Source organism: Cebus imitator, unplaced genomic scaffold, assembly GCF_001604975.1.
Source record: "Cebus imitator isolate Cc_AM_T3 unplaced genomic scaffold, Cebus_imitator-1.0 Scaffold0, whole genome shotgun sequence".
Taxonomy (NCBI): Eukaryota; Metazoa; Chordata; class Mammalia; order Primates; family Cebidae; genus Cebus; species Cebus imitator.
Genome location: NW_016107315.1, coordinates 16,033,269 through 16,051,326, shown reverse-complemented (window position 1 = coordinate 16,051,326; position 18,058 = coordinate 16,033,269). Strand labels below are relative to the sequence as shown.

The 18,058-nt window shown below is 48.1% G+C and overlaps 1 protein-coding gene and 1 long non-coding RNA gene across 3 annotated transcripts in view; both read right to left on the bottom strand.

The window, feature by feature from the left end:
- Positions 1-4,570, bottom strand: part of KCNJ1 (potassium inwardly rectifying channel subfamily J member 1) — a 29,208-nt gene extending 24,638 nt beyond the window's left edge. The window contains exons 1-2 of one of the 2 annotated variants that reach the window (XM_037736158.1): positions 4,448-4,570; positions 3,801-3,933 (exon numbers count right to left, since the gene is read on the bottom strand). The gene's annotated coding sequence lies outside the window, so the exon portion shown is untranslated. The remainder of the gene's footprint in view (positions 1-3,800; positions 3,934-4,447) is intronic. The other variant, XM_037736160.1, reaches the window with a different exon arrangement.
- A 1,589-nt stretch (positions 4,571-6,159) lies between these two features.
- LOC119470437 lies at positions 6,160-9,166 on the bottom strand. Its single transcript, XR_005199340.1, has 2 exons — positions 7,684-9,166; positions 6,160-7,498 (listed from the first exon to the last, which is right to left on the bottom strand). It is a non-coding gene; the product is annotated as an uncharacterized LOC119470437 (long non-coding RNA).
- Positions 9,167-18,058: the final 8,892 nt, after the last annotated feature.

The following is an 18,058-nucleotide window of genomic DNA, read 5'->3' as shown; positions in this document are numbered from 1 at the left end:
ATACCCTGATCCCTGAAATGGTCACATGCACCTTCCAGCATGAGACCAGGATTACCCTTATCTCTTTGAACATCTCATCACTGGACTTGGGTTCGAAGGGACCACACATTTCACAGAGTCTTCTTCTGTGAAAAGACCCACAACAGTTATTCACAGTGGCTGAGTTCTGCTGAGCTCCTCAAGGACAAATGGCAGATCTGGATAAAGCCAGAAAGCTCCTGAGAATTTAATCAAGGGCAACGAACCATGAGACTTCCCCTAGGGGCAGTCACCTGAGAGAGCTTGGGTTGTTTTAACTCTGCAACGACAGTATTAACCTGTTGCTTTCAACTGTGCCGCACTGCGTATTTAAATCTGGTCCCTGGGGACATGGTGGCATATTGGTAGACCCCAATAAATACAATTCCTGAATCCCAGCCAAGAAACATTGGTGTGTGTGCAACTGGAGGGGGGGGGGGGCAGGGACATTGGGAAATTCTAAATAAATAGAAAATTCTGGTTTGTATTTCACAGAGTATTCAAAAAGAATCTTCTCTTAGAAGCATGGGTGGGTACAAAGCTTACAAAGCACAGTAACTACAGAACACAGCACAGGGCAGACACACGCATGCAGAGATGGACTCTGTTGCACACTGGGGAATGATTTTGGAAAACAGGGTTTTTCTGAGAGAAGTTATTTATCCAAAACAATGCTGGGAAAATTCAGATTTACATTTTTGCTAGGGCCTTTGAGTTGTGCATTCCTGCAATGAGTGAGCTGGATTTGATGAGGCTTTACAATGATTTTTCAAAATTAGTGTTTCAATGCTCTGGTGTTTTTTTTTGTTTTGTTTTCCTACAGCTTCGAGGAGGTCTCCCATCCAAGTGCTAACCAGGCTTGACCCTGCTTAGCTTCTGAGATCAGACAAGTTCAGGGTGGTATGGCCATGGACAATACCCTGGTTTTAAATGGAGCACTTTTGGATTGGGTTTTATATTTGACAGCTGGGGACCTTAATAACAGTTTTTAAGAAGCACTCCTTAGAGCAGAAGATCTTTAGATCCTCAATGGTTTTGAAGCGACCTGTTCTCTGCACTATTTTTAGTTTCTTTCTGCTATTTTTCTAAAAAGAATCTGAGAGTTTCATGTGTAAGGGCATCATTCCTTTTTCTGTTTGCTCACAGATTCTGATGAGGCAATTGCAAGAAAGGCTGACACTTTGCACATCCTTCACAATCTTCTGCAAGGAGGCTTAGAATCATCCTGCCTGGAGCAGGGAACAACCTTTGACCTTAAGGTTATTTAAGGTTTGACCTTAAGGTTTATTGTTGACTTTTCTTTTTCTTTTCCTTTTTTTTTTTTTTTTTTTTTTTTTTTTTTTTTTTTTTTTTAGACAAAGTCTCACTCTATCACCCAGGCTGGAGTGCAGTGGCACGATCTCAGTTCACTGCAACCTCCACCTCCTGGGTTCAAGCAATTCTTGTGCCTCAGCCTCCTAAGTAGTTGGGACTACAGGTGTGCGCCACCACACCTGGCTAATTTTTGTATTTTTAGTAGAGATGGGGTTTTGCCATGGTAGCCAGGCTGGTCTTGAACTCTTGACCTCAGGTGATCCACCCACCTCAGGCTCCCAAAGTGCTGGGATTACAGGTGTGAGCCACTGTGCCAGGCCTATTGCTGACTATTCTAGGGGTCTATTTTTTATATGTCTCTACACTCATTTTTTTCTTCGGGATTTTTTTTTTTTTTGGAGGATGTTTGTTTTTGTTCTGTTTTCTTTTCCCAATTTCCACACATCTTGCTTGTTCATGAAGATTTCTGAACCACAAAATCAAGCCAACCACTTTCTGCTATTTCAAAGCAGTACTGACACTATTCCTGAATCGTATATATTTCAGGAGACAGAGAGCAGATTGAGAAGGCCTAGACCCTTTTCTGTATACTTTTGGCTTGAGCCTAGGTAGGTCATCACAGTCTTGAATGTGGGAGGGTAATTGGAAGGAAAAGGCTCTGTACTATTCCAAGTGTGCTCTTTTTGTGGACTTGTCTGGCTCCTATTTCAGGGACCTATTTCACCCTTGCCTGTCCCAATCACTCTTTGCAGCCAATCGGCCACCAGACCTTGTGCCTTCTGCCTCTTGGTAATCTCCTCCCTGGTTACCCAGCCGTGGTCTTACCCTACTCCAGTCCACCTTGCACGTTGCAGGCAGAGCAACCCTTCCACAATGCGAATAACATCTTACCCCAGTTCTCACCACCTTCCAGAAACTGCCCAGGTTCCTCAGCACCACATGCTAAGTCCTTCATCATGGCACCCTGCGGCTTCCTTCACCCCTCCCCGGCCACCCACCCTCAGCTATACCAGCCTGATATTCCCTGTGTAAGCCATGCTCTCTCTCATGCGTATTTTTGTAAATGCCATTTCTAGAATGTTCTAGAATGTTCTTCCCCCTGCCTCCAGCAGGCCCCCTCCTGTCCACCCTGGGCATTAAGGATCATGCTTCTCTGAGGTCTTCTGTGGGAAAAGTATGATGTACTTTCCTGTGCAGGCAGCAATGATACCATGAGGTCCTCACTAATCACGGTATCTCTCCCACTAGCATGTGACAGCCTGTTTCCATGCGCATATCCCCTAGCCCAAGTGCCTGCCCTCCAGAGCAAAGCGTTTCCCAAGCCACCCAGTGGTTTCCCAGGACCTAGCATCCAAAACACAATGAGTTCTCATTACAAGCTTATTGAAAGGCAAATGAAGAGAAAACCCTGTATGTATAATAAAAATTGTCATGAGAAAGACAAGAATGAAGAGAAGAAAGACAATAATCATCATTGGCATCTTAAATTCTGGATCTAAGCGGAGGAACATTTGGGTCACCCTCAGGATCAAACTGCTGGGCCAGAAGCAATTCCACTGAGAGAGCACCAGGAAGCCTTCAATCCACCGAAACCCTGGGGCAGGTAAAAGGCAAAGCATGTGACTCACAACCGAATCCCTGGACAATCACTGAGCTGTGACAAGGTTCAGGGTAGATTTGTAACCTAGCACTGAAAAACACATTGCGAAGGAAAGGAAAGGACCGTGCATGGGGAATTTCGAGTCTCAGCTCCTCAGAGCAAATCATGCTTGGCAATTGCAAGCTTCTTACATTTAAAAAAAAAAGAATCAGAGCAAACCAAAAGTCACTAACAGCATTAAAGATCCAAGACCCACTCACAAGGAATTCACATACTCTGCTTCTTTGCAAGTGCAGTCTTGCACCTACACTGACTTGATGTATCTCCTTACACAGAAGAAATCCACCTTCATGACTTGAGTATTAAAAAAAAAGATGTTCTTCTGATGGCTCATACGTTCCCAGATATCCCTACCCCATCATGCTCTTAAAAGCTGAAGCGGATTTAGTGAGAATCCATTTACACTGAACAGTGTAGAGTAAGACAACACCAGCCAACCCTTGGCTGAAGGGAGCCCACAAAGACCGTGCAGCTCCTCCAATGTAACCAGCGAGTCAACCAAAGATTCTAACTGCCCTCCAGCCCCAGCCACAGAATGGCTCAGGGAAGGCGGAGTGCAGCTTGCGGCTAATAATCCTGGCATAACCAGCAGATCAAAAGCATCCTGTGAGTGACTCTGCCAAGTCCCCGTCCATAAGAGACCCTTAGCACAATCACTACGTTTTGCTCCATTTTTGTAAGCCCAACTAAACAAAGAAAAATTCAGTCATTTTTTTCTAAAAGTTGCTGGTTGCAAAAGACCAACTCCTTTTGAGTGACTAGGCACCAAATCTATAAGATACAGATATTGGGAGAAGGGGCTCCACACCTGTTCAGAGCGGAGACAAACCATTGGTATTCACTGGTATACAGCAGTTGTCACAACAGTCGTTAGGGAGCTGAACAAACATTGAGAAATCCAAATGCATTCATTCAGAAAGGTGCAAAATTCCTAAAAAATGCTCCGTCAGGAAATGAAGAAAAGGCATTTGGGTGAAGGTCATCAAAATGTCTTGCTAACTCTTTCTGTGATAGATGTTTTTCATGACAGACCCCACTAGCACTTGATCCTCTACCTTAAAGATGGAAAAGGCCTGGCAGAGGCTGTGCTACTAGGCAAGGTCTTGCTACAGTTAAAAGGATGGCACCAGAGATAAAAACCCTACACACATCTCTGCCACCAAAAGAAGACTTCGGAGCCAGGCGTGATACAACCAAAGATTCTTACTGCCCTTTAGCCCCAGGGCTACAGAATGGCTTAGGAAAGGCAAGATAAAGCTCACAGTTAATAATCCATGTGTAACCAGCACATCAAAAGCATCCAGTGAGTTAAAACCTAAAACCATGCTTGTGTCTATCTCCTGGGAGTGGACACAAAAATCTGTCTAGATTTGAGGTGGGGAAAAGAGGTCTACATTTTCATAAGAATTAACTTGTTTTTCCTACAAAGACACAATGAGGTATTTCTCCTCTTACCTCATGAATTGATGGAGTCACTGTAGAAACAAAAACTCATTTTCTTGGTCTCCAAGAAAGCAGCCAGATTCTCGATGTGAGCAACTCCTTGCACCTTTGATGCAAGAGTCTGGATGTGCTGGGTGAAGGTACCCGAGGCCCTGTTGATTTTTATGAGTCTGTGGGTCAGCTCAGACTGGCTGCCAACTCATCTGTATGCATCAGCTCTCAAAGAACATAGTTTACTTTATAACCGGATCCAACACGAGTAGGCGTGGCAGTTAAATGGGTGAGATACCAAAGGTGTTGAGCTGCCAAGGCTAATTAAGAAGGATTTGTTTATGAAGCCCTGGCCTGGAACCAGAAGGCCAGCATGCTCATGAAGATGGTGCCTAAGTCAAAGGCATGAGGTCAAACCCATGTGCACATGGGGCCGGATGTTACAGGCAGGGAGGTAGGGTTCCCCAAGGAGCCCTCACAAGTGTCTCCTGTCCTGTGAATCACTCGGTGACCGTAGAACAGCAGTCCCCAACCTTTTTGACACCAGGGACCAGTTTCATGGGAGACATTTTTTCCATGGACCAGGGAGGTGGTGGGGGAGGATGGTTTCGCAGTGATTCAAACATATTACATTTATTGTGCACTTTATTTCTATTATATTTATAAGACTTTATTTCTGTTATATTCCTCATTTCATTATATATTATATATCATATTCCAAAATATAATGAAACAATTATGCAACTCACCATAATGTAGAATCAGTGGGAGCTCTGAGCTTGTTTTTCTTCAACCAGACGGCCCCATCTGGGGGTGATGGGAGACAGTGACAGATCATCAGCATTGGATTTTCATAAGGAGTCTGCAACCTAGAACCCTCGCATGCACAGTTTACAAAAGGGTTCAAGATCCTGTGAGAATCTAATGCTGCTGCTGATCTGACAGGAAGCAGAGCTCAGGCAGTAATGTGAGCCAGGGGGAGTGGCCATAAATACGAATGAAGCTTTTCTCACCCAGCACTCACTGCTGTACAGCCTGGGTCCTAACAGGCCACAGAGCTGGTGTGGAGACTCCTGCCTTAGAAGATGAGGCTGACCTGACTTCCCTTGGTCATCCAGTACCCACCCTGGTCCCAGGACAGTGCAGAGCTTTACAGCACAGACTTTGCCATTCACTAATGGGGTTGAGAGCCTACTCTACCAACTGCAAGTTACCTAGCTTCTCACCTCAGAAGTCTGCGGTGGAAAACTCAAGAGAGCATGTATGCAATGCACATGTCATTGAGTGCAGAGTTGAAAATCAACGTACTCTGGGTGTCAGCCTCTGTCCTCCTCCTCACCCCACCCCCTAGGGCCATCTCCCACTAGGAGACTAAGGGAGAAGGGGTCTTTTACCCCATGCCGTTCTTGAGTTGCTCTCTTCCCGCTGTTCCTCAAGCTTCACAGCTGGCCGTCACTCGAAGCATTGCTTGAGTTTGCATGAAGCAGCAGCGGGTGACTGTGGGCTGGCCACATGTCCCGTCACTGCCTGTCCCCTTCTCCACTCAACACCATGCAAGATAATAGGAGGTTTCAACCTCAACTCAAGACTGAAATAGATGAGAAGCATCAGAGCAGCAGTACAGCTTAGAGACCATACGCCAGGGTTCTCACACCAGTCCCTGGCAGGGGAGAGATGAGACTCCAAGAGAAACATAAAATGGAAACACACCCAAAATTCCATGGAAAAGGCAATTTTGCTTGCCAATATTTATAAGCATAATCAGTTGTTATAGATAAGGAAAAAGAACCTAGTAGGTTGCTATGGTCTGAATGTGTCTGGCAAAATTTATATGTTGAAATGTAATCCCCATGTGATAGTTTTAAGAGGTGGGACCTCTAGGAGGCGATTAAGTCATGAGGGTGGAGCCCTGCCAGGTGGGGTTAGGGCCCTTATCAAAGGGCTCGAGGAAGGAGGTTCATTCTCTTCTGCTGGGAGGACAGTGTTTTCCACTTTCTGTTCCTCTGCCTTCCACCATGTGATGCACCAGTCAAGGCCCTCACCAGACATCAAACCTGCCTGTACCTCAGTCTTGGACTTCCAGCCTCCAGAACTGTCTGTGGTTTAGAAATTACCCACCCACAGATAATTTGTTATAGCAGCCCAGACAGAACGAGACACAGGTGTAAGTGAAGCCACTTATGGGAGGGTTCCCACGTGAAGCGAGATTGGAAAAGACCCACACTAGGGAGCTCTAACACGGCGGGAAAACAGCAGCAGATGGGGAGTCCATGCTACTGCTAATCCTGGCCTTCCCCCTTCACATGTGGCCTCCTGTGGGCATGCACGTCCTCGCCACTGCTCCCCATCCCTGGATTTGCCCCCTCTGTCCACAGGCCCTCTCTTCTGAACCCCTCACAGTGTGGCCCTCTGCCTACCTTTGCAGGCCTCCCTATCCCCCCAGTGGAATATTCCCAAGCCCCAGGTTCACCTAACCCTACCTCTGAGCAGGCTTGGATGCGGACAACAGGAGAACACGCCCTGCAGCCTGCGAAACTCGGGGAGAGGAAGTGTCCAAGGCCAAAGGAGCTGTCCTCCGAAGTGACACAGGAGGACATGAAGGGAGGCTGCCCCGGGAGCGGTGGGCTCCTCCATGGGTGCCTTCGGCTGGGGCACTCTTGCATGGCCATGGAGTCTTCCTTAGACTCCACACAGTCTAGAATGCGTCCTCTAAACCTGCGCTTCCTCCTTCCCTCAGGGTCAGCCCTGAGTCCCGGTCTGACAGCTTCTCAGATAGGCTCCCTCTGGCTTTCCTCATCTGGGCATTTCCCCTAACAAAATCGTGGCACTTTTAATCCCCTCTTGGCATCTGCGTCTCAGAGGCCCTAGACTGGCACATGGGGCTATTCAGATGGGATGCCAACTGTCAAAGAGCTTGGCAAGAGACTCTTTGGAGTCCCACAGAACAACTCAGGAAAGGGGGGCTTCCGTGACCCAATGTCCAGCGCAGAGGCCCCAGGAGGTGGGCATTCTGAGCCTCCCCACCAGTGTGGGCTGCAGGTGTGTCTTTGAATCTCAGGATCCAGCAGACAGCTGTGGAAATACAAACATACACACAAACATGCGCCTCCCCCAGGTAAACATTCATCCTCACAGAATAAATCCCAAACAGGGAAAAGAAGTGTTTCTTAACTACCTCATTCATTTGCAAGGCAGGTACCTTTTGCACAGTGGAGCCAGCATGACTCATTATCATGCAGACCAGGGAGTTATCTTACCCTCATTTCCCCCCACTCCTTGCCTCCTACCTTCAAAACTGGGCCCCTTTGGACCTGCTGGGAATGAGAAAGAAGCCTGTTGCTAAGCAACAGGGAGGGGAGGGGATGTGCTATCCCAGTTCCCCAAATGCTAGGCTTAAAGCGCAAATGATAGCGTTGGCTCTGATGGAATCCTACACCTGCCAGTACCCCCGTGGGACGCGCTCTCAGTCCTTCCTGCTAAGCACTGTCTTCACGGAGAAACGCCACTCCTGCTGTGGTCCCTGGCAACCGCTTCACTACCTCTGTGGTCACCAGACAGGCTGAGTCCTCCACGGCGGGACAGTGTGTGACAATGAGGAGACAGGCCAGCTCCTCTTCCCCCGGCTCTGTCCGGCCCCTCTGTGCCGTATAGCGTCACCGAGTTCCCAACACCAATGAGTTTAAGCGCCCAGCAGTATTTACTCCTCAGACTGGTCCTGGAGCCTCCGCCCCTGAGTGAAGAGCAGAGTCAACAGATGATTTTCTTTCTCTTTCTCTTAAAGAAATTTGGAACCATTTCAAACATGTTATCTTTTTCATGGCTAATATTCCAACAGGAGTCATTCAGATAAGTAAAAAGCCTTTGCAGATGCCTGTCTGATTTAGAGGAAGACAGCACGTTCCCAGTCACACAACAGAGGGCCCGGTCCTCTGAAAAAAGAGCTCATGTGTGGAGCTGAAAACAGAAACAGTGTTTTCCCTCTAGGAAAGAGACTCCGCAGCCTAGGGTTTGAGGTTGACTCTGGATAAACCCAGGAAGGGTTTGGATCTGGGTTCTGTGTTATTTAGGGCAGAGGGTGAGGCATGTCCTGGCGATAGCAGGCGTTGTGTGAAAATCTGCATTCGGGATGACTGAACCATAACCCCCTTCCTGTACTCAGCGCCCAGATGCCTGATCTCAGCCGCGTTGAAGGACTCTTTAGGGAAGCCCAGTGGGCTGAGAGGAAAGACCTCCTAGTACTGATACCTGGGGGTTCCTCCACCTGCCAGGATCAAATGCAGCCCTCTCCCTCACAGCTTCCAATGAGCTGGTTAGTGGCACTCTCTTCAATGACAGGCAACCAAGGGTTATCAGACTTATGAGGAAAGGTTTTAACATGAAAGAGAAAGATCGAGGCAAACACAGAAAGGAAACGTGGAGTAAGCAGAGGCATAGCAGGGAGTGAAGTAAACTTCCAAAACCTTCACCTGCCTTCAGAGAGAAGGGACGGTATTACGGATGGCAAACAAGAAGCTCTTGTTCGTGGAAAAAGACTCCACAAACAAGAGAGAACACTTGGAAATTTAAATATTAGAGTAAATAAAATGATCTGAACACAAAGCTAAGAAGATCTCCCCACTTTTTTAAGGAACAATAATAGGAGAGAAAAGGTAAGAAAAGGATAGAATCCGTGCAGGAGATTCAGCATTCACAGGATGCGAGGAGGTGGCAGCCGTGAGAATGTACCTGGCCGACTTGCAGCTGCAGCCGCTGAGGCCCATCACAGCCTCGGCTCCAAGCACTCACTCTGTGGGCTGCTCCTAGTCACTGAGTGAGGCAGAGCACCAAGGCAGGCCAGTTCTTGGAAGAGGTAGGCTCTCTGCTGGGGCTTCAGCTCCATGACAGCTGACCCCTAGGAGGTGCACCCTCCAGCCCTCCCCGCCTCGCTCCTTCGCAGGGGTCAGACTTGCTGCCCCAGCCCCCAGCCTCCCTTAGATTCCTCCCACACTCTCTCACCACCGTCTCCCTTTACAAAATCCCCTCATGTTTCCTCTCGTGCTGGCATCTCCTTCTTGGAGGACCCAGACTAGTACTACAAGTTCCAGAAAGAAAGAACTTGAAGAATAGAAGGGAGAAATTATGGAAGAATGATATACATTTTTTAGTTTCTCAGAATTCAAGGCCATAAGTTTCCAAATTGAAAGAAGCCACTAAGAACCCCAAACAAAAAATATAAATCACATGGAGGCAGTCTCATGAAACTTCAAAACACTGGAGATAAAAGCAAGAGAAATCTATTGCACATCAATGATTATGAACAATTGTTAACCGAAAGGGCGCTTGAATCCCCAGCGGCCACACAGGATGAGACAAAAAAGTGGAGCATTTTCAAATTGAAATTTTGAGGGAAAATAATTCTATGCCTAGCCTAACCCTCAACTAAATGTTCAAGTGGAATAAAGACAATTTCAGATATACAAGATTCAAATGTTACCTCTTCCAGACCACTTCCTAGGAGATGACTAGAAGATGCATGCACCGAAGAAAGGGAAGAAGCCCAGAAAGTGGGACACAAGAAATCCCCGACACAGGGGCTCCCGCATGGGCAAGAAGCAAAGGGGCTTGCCTGGGAGATGATGAGGAGCTGCCCTGCGGGACATCTGCCCAGCTGGCTCCAAGAATAGCCAGCACAGAGGGGTGGCCATCTCTCAGGAAAATACGGGATAGACTGAGTTGCCCGTGTGTTAAGGGGGTGTGTATGGTTCTCAGAAATACCATTTGATCCAGCAATCCCATTACTGGGTATATACTCAAAGGATTATAAATCGTTCTACTATAAAGATACATACACATGCATGTTTATGGCAGCACTGTTCACAATAGCAAAAGCTGGGAACCAACCCAAATGCCCATCAATGACAGACTAGATAAAGAAAATGTGGCATATATGTACCATGAAATACTATGCAGCTATAAAAAAGAATGAGTTCATGCTCTTTGCAGGGACATGGATGAAGCTGGGAGACATCATTCTCAGCAAACTAATACAAGAACAGAAAACCAAACACCACACGTATGTTCTCATAAGTGGGAGTTAAACAATGAGAATGCATGGACACAAGAAGGGGAACATCACACACCAGGACCTGTCAGGGGGTAGGGGACTAGAGGAGGGATAGCATTAGGAGAAATACCTAATGTAGATGACGGGTTGATGGGTGCAGCAAACCACCATGGCACGGGTATACCTATGTAACAAACCTGCACGTTCTGCACATGTATCTCAGAATTTAAAGTTTAATAATAAGGAGATTTTCAGGATGAATCAGTGATAGGCATAGAGAGAACTATGTAAATAAGAAAAGAAGAGCATTGTTAACTCCACTAAATGCAAGCATTTATAAAGGAGAGAAAACGTACTTATAAGTACATTTGGTTCAGCTGTGAAAAATACTAGATTTATCAGAATGCAGCATTGAGTATTGATCTAATAAAATTTCTAATCTAGCTATATAAGAGTGTGGAGAGGAATATAGAGGGGATAGTGTGAACAAGAGGCTTTTTAAACATTATATGTAGATTAATTTACTAAAAATACATTTTAAAGGCACAGTCCCCTTTTATCTTTGAATAATTCATAATGAAGTGAGGCAAGATGGCGTCAATGCGTGTGGTGGGTCTCTATGCCATGCACTGACCTTGGGTCTCTATGCCATTCAGAAGGAGCATCTCACCTGCCCTGAACCACAGTCACTCACCTGAACAGCTCCTGGGTCCCTGGTAATGGTAGCCATCCCCCCTCACCCCAACACACACAGGTAAGAGTGGCAGAGTAACTAATGCTGAGTGACTCAGGGGTATCTCACCAGCACCCACTTTCCGGTGGGAGGAAAGGGATGAATCCTCCAGGTGCAGCTGTCACCATCACCTGCATTTTGGCATCTCCCCCTAGTTTCTCCCATGAACCCCTCTAAAGATTTGGCTGAGGGCAGAAACTTTTTTCAGGAATGCAACTCCAAGACTAATGCTCGTATTTGGACGGTGGTTGTGATTTTTTTCTGGTGGATAGTATTTCCTCTCCTTGACTCTAGCTCTGAGAAAGCAGGGGAGGGGGGTCTTGTTTAGTGACGTGCAAAACATGTTTGGCAGCTGCAAGAGTCAGACAGGAAGAGCCGAGCAGTGTCCACTAGCGAGTCTCATTGATACATGACTTGATCACCACGGTCTCATGCATTTTGCAAAACTAGCTTGCCAACATGTATTCAAACACAGTGAGACTGAGTTGCATCTTTCTTCATGTACCCACAAACCTACAAGCTGTTTCCCAATCATACATAAGAAATCCTAGGGCACTGCTCTCTACAGATGCTGACCTGTGAGTGCCCTTCTTTGACTGAGGAAGGGCAGCCATGTAGACGACACCACCAGTGGCAAGGCACATCACCCTGCAGGCCATCCAGCTCGTAAAGGGAACAGGACAGAGGGACTCTGCTGGAATAGGCTCTTCTACCTTTGAGGCCTGATTTTCTTGAAAGTTCCTGTCTGGTGAAAGAGTGATGGTAAAATCCGAATATGTTTGCAACAGAGGAGAACTGAATAATCCACTGAGATGCCAAGAAGGAAAGAGCATTGTTATACACTCTCACAGGGGAAAGGTTTTGAGAAAGCCCACATGCAAGAGAGAAAAACACTTTCCCTCTGAAACCTTGCCTGCCACTGCAGAAGACAGTATCTCACTCAATGATAAAATTCCAGGTTGAAGGCCTTTTTTGGAAAAAAAAAAATTGAATTGAATGAAGGGAAAATTTTGATGATTCCATTTCATTCATCCAAAGCTTTTTGAGGTCCTTGCTGAATAAAAGGCAGCATACCAGGCACTCTAGGAGTTGCAAAGATGAATAAAATACGGCCCTTGTCCTTCAAGAGTTGAATTTCTTATAAAGGAGAAGATAGTCACAAACATAATAAGGCATACATGCATAGGAAGGGTTACGAATATACAGAAGTTACGTCCAGCTGGGAAAACTGGAGAGGCTTCACAGAGATGGTGCTGTTGGACTGGGCACCATAGAAAGGTTAAAATTACAACACGTGGTCATGGAAGGTGGGGAGTAGAGGAAGAAAAAACAGTGTGGGGGCCAGAGAGCAAAGGGGGACTACTCAAGGGGAGAAAGCCAGGCTTAAAAAACAATGTGCTGGGGACAAGGCAGAAGGGTAGGTGGGAACAAGATCGTGGGATCTGCTGTGCTGGGGAGGGTGACCTTTCATCCTTCCCTAACTGTTGAGACCCCTTCACACAGGCACCGTGGCCTCCTTCTAGGGCAGGGACCAACTCTTGAAATGCAGGAGCGGGGGGCGGGCAGTGTCTTTCTGGAAGAGGATGCCTACCATTTCTCTTTGTTTCTTATTGTCTATCTTGAGGAGCATTGTCATGTTTTACCCAGAATTTCATATTAACAAATATTGTTTCATATTTTGACATCCCTAGTAGATTTTCAACAGATACAAAATTTTTCCTTCTCTCGGATATTTGCGGGCACATCCCATAGCCCAAATCTCACACCCAGAGACACACGGCAGGTTATTCACGAAGCCTGGACACTCACACCAGTCAGAAAGGGCATTACACAAGAAAGAGAAGGAGCCAGGAGCCCGCAGGCTTGGCCTCATTTTGTTCTCTGCCAGGCTTTCTAGAAAAAGATGCCAACCCTCTCCAGTGCCCTGAGGCCTGCCCGCCTCTCAGAAATGCTCTGGAGACTAAATAGATTCTAGTCAGTTTCCCGGAAGCAAGCGCTTCATCAATGCTGAGCAGCCGCGTGGTATTTTTCCATCTCCCCACCCTTAGAGATGAATGGGGCACCGAGGCCGCAGGCTGTTCCCTTTAGGTAGACCGCCTGGAGCGCCCGCAAATGGACTTGATAGCTCTCTCCTGGGAACAGAACCGTCCTGGGCTGTGCTTTTTTTTTTTTTTTTTTTTGAGACGGGGTTTCGCTCTTGTTACCCAGGCTGGAGTGCAATGGCGTGATCTCGTCTCACCGCAACCTCCGCCTCCTGGGTTCAAGCAATTCTCCTGCCTCAGCCTCCCGAGTAGCCGGGACTACAGGCACGCGCCACCATGCCCAGCTAATTTTTTGTATTTTTAGTAGAGACGGGGTTTCACCATGTTGACCAGGATGGTCTCGATTTCCTGACCTCGTGATCCACCCGCCTCGGCCTCCCAAAGTGCTGGGATTACAGGCTTGAGCCACGCGCCCGGCCGGCTGTGCACTTTTATTTAACCCTGCAGGTTCTCAGCTGTCTGCCGTCAGAAGGAAAGCATTCATACCCCAGTTACCAGGAGAATGCAGCCAGGATGCTTGGGTTTCCATCACTGACTCTTCTGTTGAAGGGCTGCTCCGCAGGACCTTTCCTCCAGAGAAGCACAGGAATGAGATCTGGTGGTGAGCCCCTTAGATGAAGATGAACGTGTGTTGACTCTGCAGTTCACAGACCCTTTGATGTTCTGTTGTCTGGTTCTCCTTTGCCTGTGAAGGAAGCAGAGAGGTTTAGCAAGAGGTGCTCCTGGAGGGCCTTGAACACCCTTCCTAAAGGGGTCCTGTTGTCCGTGGTGAGACCAGGGGTCAAGGCCGCCCTCAGGCACGAACTCTGAACCTGACTTGCTCAGTATTTTCCATAGCTAGGTACCAGACCAGCAATCTGAAAAGCCTGGCACCTCCACTCCCGAGCAGCTGCTTTCTGGAATGGAAAGAAAGGTTCATAGATTCACAAACTCCCTGCATTGGAAGGGAATTTGGAAGTCACCTCTGGCCTGCCCATTCTCCCTCAACATAGCTGCTGGAACACTCCATCCTGCCAAGAACCTTCTTCACACCTAGCCCTCAGGGCCCACCAGCCCAAGTGAAGTCAGACCATCACCTCCTTCATTCTAGACATCATACTCCTATTAATGCCCCTTAGAACTCATAGGATGATTCGTATTGAGCTAGAAGTGACTTTTGTTTTGTTTACAAGTGCTAAAGAACCCATACATCAGGAGGCTGAGGCAGGAGAATCACTTGAACCCGGGAGGTGGAGGTTGCAGTGAGCCAAGATGGTGCCATTGCACTCCAGCTCGAGCAAAAAAGCAAAACTCCGTCTCAAAAAAACAAACAAAAAAAGAACCCATATGTCCCCCAGCTTGTGCCTGCATGGCTTGCGGACCGTTGACTTGCACAAGAGAACACGAATGACAGACAGTGAAGCAGGGCTCAGATCTCGGACCCCACCTCCACTGTGCTGTGGAAGCATAAGTACTAACCAGATCACAAAGACCAAATACTGTCTCAGTCTTCAGGCACTCAGGAATTGGGGCAAGGAACTTGGTAAACCTCAGGGAAGACCTAAGATCCTAAGATCTCTCCTCCCCAGGGCTTCGGCCTGATGGTGAAGTCACAAGGGCAGGTTGGAGACAACCTCCTCTTTTTTTTTTTTTCTTTTACATTTCTCTCCTTTTTGACACATTTGCTTTCAAAACAAAACAAAACAAAACCTGATAATGCCTACAGAAAAACAAATGTGGGCAACTTACTAGAAGTTTAAAGAGAAAATGTGACCAATACAAATAGGAAGACATAGAAATTCTACTTTTCTTTCATTCTGAAGATTTGGCCTCACTGCTTTCCTGACCCCTGTCCCCAGCAAGCAGAGGGGAGACAGCTGCCACCCAAAGCAGTCTCTATGAAGGCCTGCAACCCCCAAGTCAGCGGCCACGCCGTCCTCCCCTAACCCTTGCACTCTGCAGGACTTGGCTGCTACCTCCGTTGCTTTTATCCGTGATCATGGCTTTCTCCTGTGCTGGCTTGAAGTCCCGGGAGAGGATAGGTACCTCTTCTGAGTCATCGTTTTATCTCCCAAAGATCCTCGTATTCCAGAGCTCCCAAGAGTGATGCCTGCCCAAAGAATGAATAAAAGGTGACTAAAACTGTGTCTCCCCTTTTCTTTGCCTCATACAGCCTGCTGGTCCAGGGTGCCTGCTCCCCTGCAAAGTGTCGCCACCCTGACCCAAGAACGTCTTTTTCAAGAAGTGCCATCTGGGGTCTCACCTGTCCCCAAGATCAAGGCACAAGTTGCCCAAAGTGCCAGATCCACCAAGCCCACTGCACCTTCCACAGGGGCTGTCAGGACACGCAGGAGGCCCTGTACTGTGCCATCTGTGGCAGACTGAGCAGGGGAGGTACTTTTCATTCTGTTTCTGGAGAGACAACAAGACCTACATCTGCAGGGGGCTGGGCTGAAGCCTCCTCTGTGGAGACCCAGGTGGTTACCAGGTTATGATGGTCTGGCTGATGATCATTACTGGGCGCTACAATCCCTCTGGCTACCAGCTGACCCTGGAAGGACCACCCACCACCCCCACAGTCGTGCCTGGACTTGTCATTTCCACAGAGCAGGCGACGCAAGCTAGGACCTCTGATCAGAGAAGCAAAAGATGGCGATGGCCCTGCTTCTCACATTCCTCTGTGGAGAGAGGAGATCTGGGCTGGGGAGCTGGCAGGGAGTGAGGCCAGAGATCCACGCCGGGGCCGATTAGTAAGCTAAAGTCAGGGGCTCAAGTGGGATCCCGAGCTCTACATTGCAGTCATCACTGGTCTGCGGCTTTCTACGGTTCCACACTTCAGCAACTCACTTTGTTCCGGATCCTCCATTGCCTGACAGGCATCCTTATAAAATCTGAAGTCAAAAGAAGTCGGCTGATACATTCCCAGCTGGTTATCCCCTGTGCTCACTAAATGCTGGGGGAAGTGGGCAGGGCTGGGCAGGCAACAAATTCCCCTTGCACAGGTACTCAGCACGCTCCTTTGCCCAGACCCTGGAAGTTGCCAGCTTCTGCAGACCAAGCAGTGCAGTGACCTTGAAGTCGACTCCCTTCAGCCACGTGAGATGATGTGACCTGCCCCACTCCTGACCACGCTACTCAAAGTTCCACCCACAACTGATGCCGTGGGAGAGTCTTTTTGGCATGCTCATGGTCTACAGGACCAACTCCAACCCCCAGGCCTCTCCAGAATATCTAAGAACTCCCAGGGTCCCTGCACTCTTTCTGAGCCTGAAGTGCCTGGGGGGGCTAGGTCATGAGGATTCCATTCAGGGGAAGGAAACGTGCTTTAGAATAAGGGCCCCACACTTCAGGGTGACAGCCTCAGGGAGCTTGGGTGGTAGGAAAAACACTGAACTTGGATCAGAAAATCTGGGCTTGAGGTCCGCCTTTGCCGTGTCCCAGCAGCCAGCCTTGAGTAGTTACATAACCTCTCTGAGTATTCGCTTTCTCATTGGAAAAAGGGACAAGTTCTACTTGTCGTACACAGCGTCGTGAGAATATGCCCTCTGACTGTTAATACTATATGCAATATCATTGCTTGCCATTATTATTATGTGTAATACTAAAACCAAATATAGCCAGGGGTGAGGAAATCCAGTGTCATTTCTGACTCCTCCAACAATGCACAGCAGAGGTCACACCAAAGCCTCTGCTCAAGTGGGCGGTCATGTACCCTGGTCCCCAGAGCGGGCCACCACTGGCCAGGCTGCCTCTTCCCTGGCCACAGCAGGAAAGTCCAGCACCCAAGCTCTTGGGCTGCCCTGGTGCCTTGGAGCAGAAGTGACATGGGGCACTTTCATGTCCAATTCCTATTCCCCATACCCACTCGTGCTGCCCATGCTCACCTGTGCCGCCCACACCCTGGTCTTACCTTGCCCTGCTTGGCTCGGTAAGCAGAAGCTATGAGCGCCGATCCCCATGCCCTGCACATCCTGACAGAGGAGGAAGATCCCATCCTGACTACTCCCCCACCCCTACAGCTTTGGGACTTGGCTTCTTCCTTTCAAAAGGGCACTAGGGCTAAGGACCCCCATGTTCTCTGGGGTAAGCGATTCTCTGGGAACTGCCCAGTACATGTTTCCTGATGCTACTGTGAAGTGAGGCAGGGTGGTCTTTTTCTGTGACCCTCTAGAGCTCATCAGGCCCCTCATGCAATCCTTCAGTTACCCTAACAGGTGTGTCCACCAAGAGACAGATGTGGGACAACCCACTCAGAGCCTGCGTCTAGTGAGCGACAGTGCCCTCTGACCCAGTACAATCTGTCTTTGCCAGAGTGTCAGGGGAGAGCTTCAGCAGCTGGAGCCAGGTAGGGGTGGGGGAGTCCGACTCCATCTAGATGAAGTCCAATTCCTCTGCGTCTTTCCGAAAAGTGACCTGATGTACCTGAAAGAAAAAAAGCCCTCCTCAGGGCTGTGAATCAGGCACTTTCCAGGAAGGGCAAGCCTCGTTCAGCAGGCTCCCCACATTCCAGTCCAGCGAACATGCCCTTCCTTCTTGTTCAAGAGCCACAAATAATGGGCATAAGGCATTTACAATTCACGACTCACCCAGCCATGCTCCAATCATGATTTGGCTTCCCGTCCAGCCCCCCTGTGGGGAGAGATGTGCTGATCGTGCCATCTTGTGTATTCTAGTTCCCAACACAGTCACACAGCTAATTAATGAATTCACATTCTCATCTAGACATCAGGAGGCTGAACTTCAGTTGGTGGAGATGGGTGTTCTTGGAAGATGGCTGTGCTGGAAATTAGGTATCTGAACTTGCAAGGGCACCTTGATAAATGCTCTAAGCTATG